The following is a 14,995-nucleotide window of genomic DNA, read 5'->3' on the forward strand; positions in this document are numbered from 1 at the left end:
GTTTGAACGCCTTTTATTCAGGAGCCACAGGTAGGTGAAAGCAGCAGTTCACACACCAGGAGAGTAAGTCCCAACGCGTTTCGAGCACCGATGTGCTCTTGGTCACGGGCAGTGAAGGCGGTCACACCCAGCTACTTAATGGGACACCTTGATAAGCTGTTCCAAGTTCCGCCCACATGGGCGTGTGCCAGAAGGCATGTTGGTCTTTGTAGTCCCATTATTGTGATTCCCAGTGGATGCCGGTGTTCGCCAATTAAAATCACAAGCTGTGTTATCCCAGTGGATCAGATGCGTGCTGCCTCTTGCACCATCTGACATTAGAAGTTCCTGTACCGGCCCTTCAGTTCCATAGTGCTCCGGTTTGGAACACGAGTCCGCGCAGTGACGGCAGGGCGTTTCCGCGACCCGGGCGGGGCCGCATTCAATGAAATCACAAAGGTTACCCAGCATGGAAACGCCACAAGACTGAAGGTTTGAACGCCTTTTATTCAGGAGCCACAGGTAGGTGAAAGCAGCAGTTCACACACCAGGAGAGTAAGTCCCACCGCGTTTCGAGCACCGATGTGCTCTTGGTCACGGGCAGTGAAGGCGGTCACACCCAGCTACTTAATGGGACACCTTGATAAGCTGTTCCAAGTTCCGCCCACATGGGCGTGTGCCAGAAGGCATGTTGGTCTTTGTAGTCCCATTATTGTGATTCCCAGTGGATGCCGGTGTTCGCCAATTAAAATCACAAGCTGTGTTATCCCAGTGGATCAGATGCGTGCTGCCTCTTGCACCATCTGACATTAGAAGTTCCTGTACCGGCCCTTCAGTTCCATAGTGCTCCGGTTTGGAACACGAGTCCGCGCAGTGACGGCAGGGCGTTTCCGCGACCCGGGCGGGGCCGCATTCAATGAAATCACAAAGGTTACCCAGCATGGAAACGCCACAAGACTGAAGGTTTGAACGCCTTTTATTCAGGAGCCACAGGTAGGTGAAAGCAGCAGTTCACACACCAGGAGAGTAAGTCCCAACGCGTTTCGAGCACCGATGTGCTCTTGGTCACGGGCAGTGAAGGCGGTCACACCCACCTTACTCTCCTGGTGTGTGAACTGCTGCTTTCACCTACCTGTGGCTCCTGAATAAAAGGCGTTCAAACCTTCAGTCTTGTGGCGTTTCCATGCTGGGTAACCTTTGTGATTTCATTGAATGCGGCCCCGCCCGGGTCGCGGAAACGCCCTGCCGTCACTGCGCGGACTCGTGTTCCAAACCGGAGCACTATGGAACTGAAGGGCCGGTACAGGAACTTCTAATGTCAGATGGTGCAAGAGGCAGCACGCATCTGATCCACTGGGATAACACAGCTTGTGATTTTAATTGGCGAACACCGGCATCCACTGGGAATCACAATAATGGGACTACAAAGACCAACATGCCTTCTGGCACACGCCCATGTGGGCGGAACTTGGAACAGCTTATCAAGGTGTCCCATTAAGTAGCTGGGTGTGACCGCCTTCACTGCCCGTGACCAAGAGCACATCGGTGCTCGAAACGCGTTGGGACTTACTCTCCTGGTGTGTGAACTGCTGCTTTCACCTACCTGTGGCTCCTGAATAAAAGGCGTTCAAACCTTCAGTCTTGTGGCGTTTCCATGCTGGGTAACCTTTGTGATTTCATTGAATGCGGCCCCGCCCGGGTCGCGGAAACGCCCTGCCGTCACTGCGCGGACTCGTGTTCCAAACCGGAGCACTATGGAACTGAAGGGCCGGTACAGGAACTTCTAATGTCAGATGGTGCAAGAGGCAGCACGCATCTGATTCACTGGGATAACACAGCTTGTGATTTTAATTGGCGAACACCGGCATCCACTGGGAATCACAATAATGGGACTACAAAGACCAACATGCCTTCTGGCACACGCCCATGTGGGCGGAACTTGGAACAGCTTATCAAGGTGTCCCATTAAGTAGCTGGGTGTGACCGCCTTCACTGCCCGTGACCAAGAGCACATCGGTGCTCGAAACGCGTTGGGACTTACTCTCCTGGTGTGTGAACTGCTGCTTTCACCTACCTGTGGCTCCTGAATAAAAGGCGTTCAAACCTTCAGTCTTGTGGCGTTTCCATGCTGGGTAACCTTTGTGATTTCATTGAATGCGGCCCCGCCCGGGTCGCGGAAACGCCCTGCCGTCACTGCGCGGACTCGTGTTCCAAACCGGAGCACTATGGAACTGAAGGGCCGGTACAGGAACTTCTAATGTCAGATGGTGCAAGAGGCAGCACGCATCTGATCCACTGGGATAACACAGCTTGTGATTTTAATTGGCGAACACCGGCATCCACTGGGAATCACAATAATGGGACTACAAAGACCAACATGCCTTCTGGCACACGCCCATGTGGGCGGAACTTGGAACAGCTTATCAAGGTGTCCCATTAAGTAGCTGGGTGTGACCGCCTTAACTGCCCGTGACCAAGAGCACATCGGTGCTCGAAACGCGTTGGGACTTACTCTCCTGGTGTGTGAACACTGCTTTCACCTACCTGTGGCTCCTGAATAAAAGGCGTTCAAACCTTCAGTCTTGTGGCGTTTCCATGCTGGGTAACCTTTGTGATTTCATTGAATGCGGCCCCGCCCGGGTCGCGGAAACGCCCTGCCGTCACTGCGCGGACTCGTGTTCCAAACCGGAGCACTATGGAACTGAAGGGCCGGTACAGGAACTTCTAATGTCAGATGGTGCAAGAGGCAGCACGCATCTGATCCACTGGGATAACACAGCTTGTGATTTTAATTGGCGAACACCGGCATCCACTGGGAATCACAATAATGGGACTACAAAGACCAACATGCCTTCTGGCACACGCCCATGTGGGCGGAACTTGGAACAGCTTATCAAGGTGTCCCATTAAGTAGCTGGGTGTGACCGCCTTCACTGCCCGTGACCAAGAGCACATCGGTGCTCGAAACGCGTTGGGACTTACTCTCCTGGTGTGTGAACTGCTGCTTTCACCTACCTGTGGCTCCTGAATAAAAGGCGTTCAAACCTTCAGTCTTGTGGCGTTTCCATGCTGGGTAACCTTTGTGATTTCATTGAATGCGGCCCCGCCCGGGTCGCGGAAACGCCCTGCCGTCACTGCGCGGACTCGTGTTCCAAACCGGAGCACTATGGAACTGAAGGGCCGGTACAGGAACTTCTAATGTCAGATGGTGCAAGAGGCAGCACGCATCTGATCCACTGGGATAACACAGCTTGTGATTTTAATTGGCGAACACCGGCATCCACTGGGAATCACAATAATGGGACTACAAAGACCAACATGCCTTCTGGCACACGCCCATGTGGGCGGAACTTGGAACAGCTTATCAAGGTGTCCCATTAAGTAGCTGGGTGTGACCGCCTTCACGGCCCGTGACCAAGAGCACATCGGTGCTCGAAACGCGTTGGGACTTACTCTCCTGGTGTGTGAACTGCTGCTTTCACCTACCTGTGGCTCCTGAATAAAAGGCGTTCAAACCTTCAGTCTTGTGGCGTTTCCATGCTGGGTAACCTTTGTGATTTCATTGAATGCGGCCCCGCCCGGGTCGCGGAAACGCCCTGCCGTCACTGCGCGGACTCGTGTTCCAAACCGGAGCACTATGGAACTGAAGGGCCGGTACAGGAACTTCTAATGTCAGATGGTGCAAGAGGCAGCACGCATCTGATCCACTGGGATAACACAGCTTGTGATTTTAATTGGCGAACACCGGCATCCACTGGGAATCACAATAATGGGACTACAAAGACCAACATGCCTTCTGGCACACGCCCATGTGGGCGGAACTTGGAACAGCTTATCAAGGTGTCCCATTAAGTAGCTGGGTGTGACCGCCTTCACTGCCCGTGACCAAGAGCACATCGGTGCTCGAAACGCGTTGGGACTTACTCTCCTGGTGTGTGAACTGCTGCTTTCACCTACCTGTGGCTCCTGAATAAAAGGCGTTCAAACCTTCAGTCTTGTGGCGTTTCCATGCTGGGTAACCTTTGTGATTTCATTGAATGCGGCCCCGCCCGGGTCGCGGAAACGCCCTGCCGTCACTGCGCGGACTCGTGTTCCAAACCGGAGCACTATGGAACTGAAGGGCCGGTACAGGAACTTCTAATGTCAGATAATGCAAGAGGCAGCACGCATCTGATCCACTGGGATAACACAGCTTGTGATTTTAATTGGCGAACACCGGCATCCACTGGGAATCACAATAATGGGACTACAAAGACCAACATGCCTTCTGGCACACGCCCATGTGGGCGGAACTTGGAACAGCTTATCAAGGTGTCCCATTAAGTAGCTGGGTGTGACCGCCTTCACTGCCCGTGACCAAGAGCACATCGGTGCTCGAAACGCGTTGGGACTTACTCTCCTGGTGTGTGAACACTGCTTTCACCTACCTGTGGCTCCTGAATAAAAGGCGTTCAAACCTTCAGTCTTGTGGCGTTTCCATGCTGGGTAACCTTTGTGATTTCATTGAATGCGGCCCCGCCCGGGTCGCGGAAACGCCCTGCCGTCACTGCGCGGACTCGTGTTCCAAACCGGAGCACTATGGAACTGAAGGGCCGGTACAGGAACTTCTAATGTCAGATGGTGCAAGAGGCAGCACGCATCTGATCCACTGGGATAACACAGCTTGTGATTTTAATTGGCGAACACCGGCATCCACTGGGAATCACAATAATGGGACTACAAAGACCAACATGCCTTCTGGCACACGCCCATGTGGGCGGAACTTGGAACAGCTTATCAAGGTGTCCCATTAAGTAGCTGGGTGTGACCGCCTTCACTGCCCGTGACCAAGAGCACATCGGTGCTCGAAACGCGTTGGGACTTACTCTCCTGGTGTGTGAACTGCTGCTTTCACCTACCTGTGGCTCCTGAATAAAAGGCGTTCAAACCTTCAGTCTTGTGGCGTTTCCATGCTGGGTAACCTTTGTGATTTCATTGAATGCGGCCCCGCCCGGGTCGCGGAAACGCCCTGCCGTCACTGCGCGGACTCGTGTTCCAAACCGGAGCACTATGGAACTGAAGGGCCGGTACAGGAACTTCTAATGTCAGATGGTGCAAGAGGCAGCACGCATCTGATCCACTGGGATAACACAGCTTGTGATTTTAATTGGCGAACACCGGCATCCACTGGGAATCACAATAATGGGACTACAAAGACCAACATGCCTTCTGGCACACGCCCATGTGGGCGGAACTTGGAACAGCTTATCAAGGTGTCCCATTAAGTAGCTGGGTGTGACCACCTTCACTGCCCGTGACCAAGAGCACATCGGTGCTCGAAACGCGTTGGGACTTACTCTCCTGGTGTGTGAACTGCTGCTTTCACCTACCTGTGGCTCCTGAATAAAAGGCGTTCAAACCTTCAGTCTTGTGGCGTTTCCATGCTGGGTAACCTTTGTGATTTCATTGAATGCGGCCCCGCCCGGGTCGCGGAAATGCCCTGCCGTCACTGCGCGGACTCGTGTTCCAAACCGGAGCACTATGGAACTGAAGGGCCGGTACAGGAACTTCTAATGTCAGATGGTGCAAGAGGCAGCACGCATCTGATCCACTGGGATAACACAGCTTGTGATTTTAATTGGCGAACACCGGCATCCACTGGGAATCACAATAATGGGACTACAAAGACCAACATGCCTTCTGGCACACGCCCATGTGGGCGGAACTTGGAACAGCTTATCAAGGTGTCCCATTAAGTAGCTGGGTGTGACCGCCTTAACTGCCCGTGACCAAGAGCACATCGGTGCTCGAAACGCGTTGGGACTTACTCTCCTGGTGTGTGAACACTGCTTTCACCTACCTGTGGCTCCTGAATAAAAGGCGTTCAAACCTTCAGTCTTGTGGCGTTTCCATGCTGGGTAACCTTTGTGATTTCATTGAATGCGGCCCCGCCCGGGTCGCGGAAACGCCCTGCCGTCACTGCGCGGACTCGTGTTCCAAACCGGAGCACTATGGAACTGAAGGGCCGGTACAGGAACTTCTAATGTCAGATGGTGCAAGAGGCAGCACGCATCTGATCCACTGGGATAACACAGCTTGTGATTTTAATTGGCGAACACCGGCATCCACTGGGAATCACAATAATGGGACTACAAAGACCAACATGCCTTCTGGCACACGCCCATGTGGGCGGAACTTGGAACAGCTTATCAAGGTGTCCCATTAAGTAGCTGGGTGTGACCGCCTTCACTGCCCGTGACCAAGAGCACATCGGTGCTCGAAACGCGTTGGGACTTACTCTCCTGGTGTGTGAACTGCTGCTTTCACCTACCTGTGGCTCCTGAATAAAAGGCGTTCAAACCTTCAGTCTTGTGGCGTTTCCATGCTGGGTAACCTTTGTGATTTCATTGAATGCGGCCCCGCCCGGGTCGCGGAAACGCCCTGCCGTCACTGCGCGGACTCGTGTTCCAAACCGGAGCACTATGGAACTGAAGGGCCGGTACAGGAACTTCTAATGTCAGATGGTGCAAGAGGCAGCACGCATCTGATCCACTGGGATAACACAGCTTGTGATTTTAATTGGCGAACACCGGCATCCACTGGGAATCACAATAATGGGACTACAAAGACCAACATGCCTTCTGGCACACGCCCATGTGGGCGGAACTTGGAACAGCTTATCAAGGTGTCCCATTAAGTAGCTGGGTGTGACCGCCTTCACGGCCCGTGACCAAGAGCACATCGGTGCTCGAAACGCGTTGGGACTTACTCTCCTGGTGTGTGAACTGCTGCTTTCACCTACCTGTGGCTCCTGAATAAAAGGCGTTCAAACCTTCAGTCTTGTGGCGTTTCCATGCTGGGTAACCTTTGTGATTTCATTGAATGCGGCCCCGCCCGGGTCGCGGAAACGCCCTGCCGTCACTGCGCGGACTCGTGTTCCAAACCGGAGCACTATGGAACTGAAGGGCCGGTACAGGAACTTCTAATGTCAGATGGTGCAAGAGGCAGCACGCATCTGATCCACTGGGATAACACAGCTTGTGATTTTAATTGGCGAACACCGGCATCCACTGGGAATCACAATAATGGGACTACAAAGACCAACATGCCTTCTGGCACACGCCCATGTGGGCGGAACTTGGAACAGCTTATCAAGGTGTCCCATTAAGTAGCTGGGTGTGACCGCCTTCACTGCCCGTGACCAAGAGCACATCGGTGCTCGAAACGCGTTGGGACTTACTCTCCTGGTGTGTGAACTGCTGCTTTCACCTACCTGTGGCTCCTGAATAAAAGGCGTTCAAACCTTCAGTCTTGTGGCGTTTCCATGCTGGGTAACCTTTGTGATTTCATTGAATGCGGCCCCGCCCGGGTCGCGGAAACGCCCTGCCGTCACTGCGCGGACTCGTGTTCCAAACCGGAGCACTATGGAACTGAAGGGCCGGTACAGGAACTTCTAATGTCAGATGGTGCAAGAGGCAGCACGCATCTGATCCACTGGGATAACACAGCTTGTGATTTTAATTGGCGAACACCGGCATCCACTGGGAATCACAATAATGGGACTACAAAGACCAACATGCCTTCTGGCACACGCCCATGTGGGCGGAACTTGGAACAGCTTATCAAGGTGTCCCATTAAGTAGCTGGGTGTGACCGCCTTCACTGCCCGTGACCAAGAGCACATCGGTGCTCGAAACGCGTTGGGACTTACTCTCCTGGTGTGTGAACACTGCTTTCACCTACCTGTGGCTCCTGAATAAAAGGCGTTCAAACCTTCAGTCTTGTGGCGTTTCCATGCTGGGTAACCTTTGTGATTTCATTGAATGCGGCCCCGCCCGGGTCGCGGAAACGCCCTGCCGTCACTGCGCGGACTCGTGTTCCAAACCGGAGCACTATGGAACTGAAGGGCCGGTACAGGAACTTCTAATGTCAGATGGTGCAAGAGGCAGCACGCATCTGATCCACTGGGATAACACAGCTTGTGATTTTAATTGGCGAACACCGGCATCCACTGGGAATCACAATAATGGGACTACAAAGACCAACATGCCTTCTGGCACACGCCCATGTGGGCGGAACTTGGAACAGCTTATCAAGGTGTCCCATTAAGTAGCTGGGTGTGACCGCCTTCACTGCCCGTGACCAAGAGCACATCGGTGCTCGAAACGCGTTGGGACTTACTCTCCTGGTGTGTGAACTGCTGCTTTCACCTACCTGTGGCTCCTGAATAAAAGGCGTTCAAACCTTCAGTCTTGTGGCGTTTCCATGCTGGGTAACCTTTGTGATTTCATTGAATGCGGCCCCGCCCGGGTCGCGGAAACGCCCTGCCGTCACTGCGCGGACTCGTGTTCCAAACCGGAGCACTATGGAACTGAAGGGCCGGTACAGGAACTTCTAATGTCAGATGGTGCAAGAGGCAGCACGCATCTGATCCACTGGGATAACACAGCTTGTGATTTTAATTGGCGAACACCGGCATCCACTGGGAATCACAATAATGGGACTACAAAGACCAACATGCCTTCTGGCACACGCCCATGTGGGCGGAACTTGGAACAGCTTATCAAGGTGTCCCATTAAGTAGCTGGGTGTGACCACCTTCACTGCCCGTGACCAAGAGCACATCGGTGCTCGAAACGCGTTGGGACTTACTCTCCTGGTGTGTGAACTGCTGCTTTCACCTACCTGTGGCTCCTGAATAAAAGGCGTTCAAACCTTCAGTCTTGTGGCGTTTCCATGCTGGGTAACCTTTGTGATTTCATTGAATGCGGCCCCGCCCGGGTCGCGGAAATGCCCTGCCGTCACTGCGCGGACTCGTGTTCCAAACCGGAGCACTATGGAACTGAAGGGCCGGTACAGGAACTTCTAATGTCAGATGGTGCAAGAGGCAGCACGCATCTGATCCACTGGGATAACACAGCTTGTGATTTTAATTGGCGAACACCGGCATCCACTGGGAATCACAATAATGGGACTACAAAGACCAACATGCCTTCTGGCACACGCCCATGTGGGCGGAACTTGGAACAGCTTATCAAGGTGTCCCATTAAGTAGCTGGGTGTGACCGCCTTCACTGCCCGTGACCAAGAGCACATCGGTGCTCGAAACGCGTTGGGACTTACTCTCCTGGTGTGTGAACTGCTGCTTTCACCTACCTGTGGCTCCTGAATAAAAGGCGTTCAAACCTTCAGTCTTGTGGCGTTTCCATGCTGGGTAACCTTTGTGATTTCATATATATATATATATATATATATATATATATATATATATATATATATATATATATATATATATATATATATATATATATATATATATATATATATATATATATATATATATATATATATATATATATATATATACCTAAAAAGTTTGCATTAATCATACATTTTACGAATATACTTGATAAGTCAATTAAATGTGCCACATGTGATGATGGCACTTCCACATTTTTTATTTGTTTCTGTTTTCAATTGAAAAATTGAATTTGCTTATGAGCACTAAAATGTAAAATCTCTCTCTCTCTCTCTCTACATTTTAGTGCTCTATAGAGCGAGAGAACGAGATTTTACATTTTAGTGCTCTATAGAGAGAGAGAGAGAGAGAGAGAGAGAGAGAGAGAGAGAGAGTAATCTATTTAAGACAGTAATTGAAACTAAAGACACAATTGATTTCGTAGGTAGGACATACAGTCAATGAAATGTAGACATGGTGTTTTCTCCTGCTTAGTGCTACTCCAAATCATGTCTGATATGCTACCTTTGTAAACATGCTATGAAAAAGTTCTTAGTAAAGAACTGGCATCTTTCGAGTCATGGAAACATCACCTTTTACCATTGACATACCTTTATTTGCCTTTTGTAATGCTTAACAGTTGGATTGCTAGATTCCAATTCTAGTGCATGCTGATAGAGGTCTCTAAGTCCAGTTTTTTTAGACTGATACACTCAGAATCCCTGAATACAGACTCCCAAAGGCTGACCCCAAAGTGTCCCCTGGTTTATTTTCCTGAGTGTCCTTTAGATTGTCACTTTCACCCATCTTTCGGGTATCCATATTCCGTGTCGCAGGTATTACCCCCTTTGGTAGGTTAAAGTTTGAGTATTTCCCACTCAGTGGCGGCTGATGACATTTGAAAGTGGTGGGGTGTAAAATGTTTGTCATACCGCAACGTAGTGAGTGAGCATTGTGAGCGAACCCGAACAACCTAAGAGAGGTTCGGGGCGTTCTCCCCCGAGAAACTTTTGAAAAAAGAGTGGACAAATGGTGCATTTTCAAGCAAATTTGAGAAAGCATGAATTTTAATAAAGCAATAAAGCAGTAGTAAAAGACACAACTGGCAACGCTTATTGGCAGTGGTGAAAAGGCTGACCTGCACTATCCCGGTTTGTAAAACACGCAATTTAGTTTTAATATTAACCCTTGATGTTGTTAAATTCAAACCACCATTTAAGGACACACATCTGGCAGTCTGCAGGTCTACTAAAGACTTAGGGCCATATTATCAAGAAAGGGCAATACATTATCACCGCTTTTATCTGCAGGAAACTGCAGCTAAAGCAGCGATAATGGACTTGATAATATGCTCTTGTGAATTCCCATAGCAGCCCAGGTTCTAGTGTTAACCTGGGCTGCTAAGGGAATTCACAAGGGCATGTTATCAAGCCCATTATCGCCGCTTTAGCGGCAGTTTCCTTCCGATAAAAGCAGCGATAATATATCACCCTTTCTTGATAATATGGCCCTCAGTTCCAATCTTAATCTTTTTATCACTCAAATGAATACAAAACATCTGTGTTGTGCCCACTTCTTAATCTGGATAGACCCGCAGACAAGAAACCTACAACAAGTCTACTTGAGATCTCAAATTTTGTAGAAACAAATGCTGGTTTACAATCCCCCGCCTTTTTGGAACTGGGTCGAGCGCCCTGATAACATGGTATATACACCTAAAGATTGATAAAGACCAATGACCAACAACAACACATAAAAAGCTTCTTTTCATTGCAGTTGCATTCCACGAAAAACATGGCCACTACAAGACGCCGACAACCTTGGTCTCGTCTCATCCTGCCTCATATACGTCATCAATTGACTTTGAACCCAAGACTGCACGATTTCCCTGCTGTTGAGCAGCATTCATGCTTCCGACACCCTGATATAAGCACTGGTGCCTTAGTTCTTGTTTGGAATTGCAGCATTTGACACTGACTGAGATCCATGAGACTGAAGCTAGCGGCCCTATTTTCCTGGGTCAAAGACAGTCAAAGATTTTTCAAAGAAATGCTCCTATCATTTTCATACATTGTAAATACAGTCGCCTCTACTTACATAGAGGTACTTTCACACTGTCGTATTTTTCAAAAAATAAAGTTTTACTATTTCTTTTTTTTATATTTCTTTTTATTAAAGCAAGGCATCAATAAATACACCGGTGCATAGTACAGAAGAGGGTCGTTCCCAAATTCAACATGTGATACAATAAATATTGGCGAGGGGGGGGGTATGGAGCACAAATGTCAAGCAGATTCACATGTAAGGGTCATGGGGAAAGTGGAGCATCAAAGACAACAGTTGCAGATGGTACACAAATATTTCCTCTGTACTGATTCCAAGGACCCCAGACACTGTTCCACTTCCAAGGGCGAACCCTTGCCAGATAAACAGTTTTTTCACAGAACATACACCAATCCATACTTTCTTTCCACCCCTCTATCGTAGGCGGCCTTGCAGATCCCCACTGCTGTGCTATATTTCACTTACCTATCATGGCCTCTAGAGTAACCCATCAAGTTTGTGCAGTATTCAGGTCTGTAGGCTCCCAAATATTCAATAGACATCTCCTAGCTTCCGGCAAGAGAGACACACCAGTTACTTCCTGCATAACATCATGGACTATCTTCCAGTAGTCTACCATATATCGACATTCCCACAGGATATGAAGGAACGTCCCCAACTGACCACTGACTTACACAGACCTTCCTCCGTTAAACCCATTCTAATCAGACCTGAACCCGTGACATAAACCTTGTGCAGTATTTTCAACTGGACGAGCCTCCATCTCGCCGGAATCTCAACTTCTTTAGGGGAAGAAACTGCAGATTGCCAATCTTCGTCGTCAAGTTCAATACCATTGTGCGTCCACTTGTCCCTTAAATCTGCTAAAAGATCCGCTCTTTGATTTATCAGTTTTTTATAAATGAGAGAAATGGTGCTATCAGGTAGATGCCCATCTAGTATTCGGTCTTCTAATAGGGACGCCTCCGTTACCTCTCCCCCCTCAGGGTATACCGACCTTAATGCATGCCTGACTTGTGCATAGCGAAAGTACTCCGTCTCACTCAGCTCATATTCCGTTTGTAGTTCAGCAAACTACTTAACCCTTCCCTTTGCCCAAATATCTCCCACAGTAGTAATCCCTATCAAGTCCCATTTGTCAAAACCCTTCGTATTCCATAACCTGCCCAACCTATCTGATCCAAATAGTGGGGCAGCCAAAGTCAAACTATTTTTCCATCCCAGTGAACTAGTAACATCGTGCCATATATGTACCACCACTCTGGTTGGTCCCGTTAGACTATTCCCAATTGACCTGGTATACAACGCTCTGCTATAATTACCACCAGGGAGCATCCATCTATCCATTGCATAACCCGGATCCGTATTGGACCCGTAGGTACCATGATTTATAGCTCCCAACTGCGATGCCCAATAGTCAGACATGGAAGTTGAATATCCCTCAATAATAGGCACAAATCTTCCTCCGGTCTATCTGAGACGGAAGTGTAGACGTTACGAAAATAATCCGCAAAACTATCCACTATCCCTTGCGGGTCAGTTATACAAGTCCCCTCCTTCGTCTCAATCTCGGGAACCACCCGGTCCGCTCTGTCCTTCTTATCCAACCAAGCAATCAGTTTTCCGGCCTTGTCCCCCACATCATATAGACACCCTTGTTGTTGTAGGCTCAGGGCTCTAGCACTGTCTGTGACTAGCGTCCTGTACTCAAGCTGCTCAAGTTGTAAAACATGCAATCTAGCACGGTCACCTCCTGTTCTATTTCCATTTCGATGTTTGCTATTTCCGATTCAACTCTCACCACTTCTTCCTCTTTCTGATACTCTCAACCCCCAACCCCATCACGAAACATAAAGAAGGCCCAACCCTCCTCTGATCCCCGCACCAGAAATAAGCAATTTTGAAATACAATGCCTTGCAAAAACACAGAAAACACAAAAACAAAACGAAAAATGAACACCCCTCCCCACCCCTCCAAACTTCCCGTTACACTACCCCCCACCCTGCACCCCTGCTGACGACTATCAAGCCTCCCCAACTTGCAGTGTGCCTGCCTCCCCAACATCTAGACTAAACTACAAAAAAAGGGTAAATCTGAGGAGGAAAGAGACCCACCGATAGCCCGTTGACCCTCCATAGTTACTGTGCTAAAACATTTTATCGGAAACATTACAGCAATTGCCCATTCCCTAACTTTCCCCAGGTCCCATGGTAACAGTACTTATTCTTGTTCATGCGAACCTCTCCTTCATCCCCACTCTGTCTCTGGGGCTCGTTCTGAGCTGTTAAAGTGTCCAACCAGTCCGCTGCGATCTCCGGCTTGTCAAAGAAGTAAACTCTCTCTTCATGTTCAATTCTCAGCTTGGCCGGGTACATCATGGCGTACTTAAGTCCCTTATCACAACGCTTCCGTTTAACCCCCATAAAGCTCATTCTCTGCTTCTGGACCGCCTGCGTAAAGTCAGAGAAAAAACTGATAGATGAGTTGTTGTTTTTTCAACTCTTTATTTGCGGCTGCATATTATAATTTACAACATATCATTGCCTTTGCATACAACATAAAGTCCATTTTAATTTTTCGCTCCCAACATATTCCAACAGGTTAAATGCTGGTAACTGAACAAGTCTCGGTTCTTAACAGGTACAAAAAACAGAAAGTTAAGTGCGTTCGTAGACTATGTGCAGAGAACCATCAATTTGTTTACCGTCATTATGCAGCACATCATAATATGCACAAGTCATGCAGGATTGACCAAAATTACTCAAGTCCGTTACCCGCTCCTCCCCCGTCTCCTGGTGCATCCAATCTGGAGGGTAACATCTCATAACTTAATTCTCAAGTGACTTAGCAAAGAGCGTGCAGAGTCTAAGTGATTCCACCCTGCGTGGCTCTGGGATCCTATGCTCCGGCATCTCTTTCGCCGCACTCGTGACCTAGCCCACCATTTACGATCCATCTACTTGCGATGGTCCAAGTTCCATCTCTTTTAGTTCTATTAGCATACGTTCCCAGTCTTGTGCAATTGGGTATTTCCGTTGCCCTCTTTACTCCTCTCTGCGCAAGGCTGCGCCTTCTGCCCTACCCCTTTTCAACAAATCAGAATGCCACCCTGTTAGTCCAGGGGGTCTGGGAGATTTCCATCTCATTGTTAAGGCTCTGATTGCTATCAGTAGTGCCAGATCTAAGAATCTCACTTGAGCCTTATGGTATCTGACCAGGTGTCCTCCTGAGCCCATATAATAGATCAGGTGGACCAGTTCTGTTGTATAGGTTTATCTCGTTATGGGGCCCATGTGTGTCTTATGTAGTGTGATACAGCAGCATGTAGAAGGAATAAGCCTAGTGGGGCCCCTGTGGTTTGCAGGAAGGAGTCGTGATCTAGCAATGTGTCGTCCCCGAAAAAGGCCCCTATGTCTTCCACCCCAGCTTCCGTCCAGGCCAATAGCCTACGTTGATTAAGCTGTCCGTGCGGCGTTGGAATGCCTAACAGGGGAACATTCGTTGCGAAGGGCGCAGTCGTGGAAGTGTATGTCAGAGCCTTCTGTAGGAGAGTAGGGTCTGCAATCCTATGGTCACCCCAGATTTTTGCTTTTTGGTTCACTGGTTTACGACTTTCCCTGGCTGTGGGCCTGCTAATCAGACCCACAGCCTAGCTGTTCTCTCTCTAACTTGACATCCATGTACTTTAGGTGCATTTACCAATTGGTATTGGGTCACTCTTGTAAGTCCTTGTA

The sequence above is a fragment of the Lissotriton vulgaris genome, chromosome 7 (genome assembly GCF_964263255.1).
Source record: "Lissotriton vulgaris chromosome 7, aLisVul1.2, whole genome shotgun sequence".
Lineage (NCBI taxonomy): Eukaryota > Metazoa > Chordata > Amphibia > Caudata > Salamandridae > Lissotriton > Lissotriton vulgaris.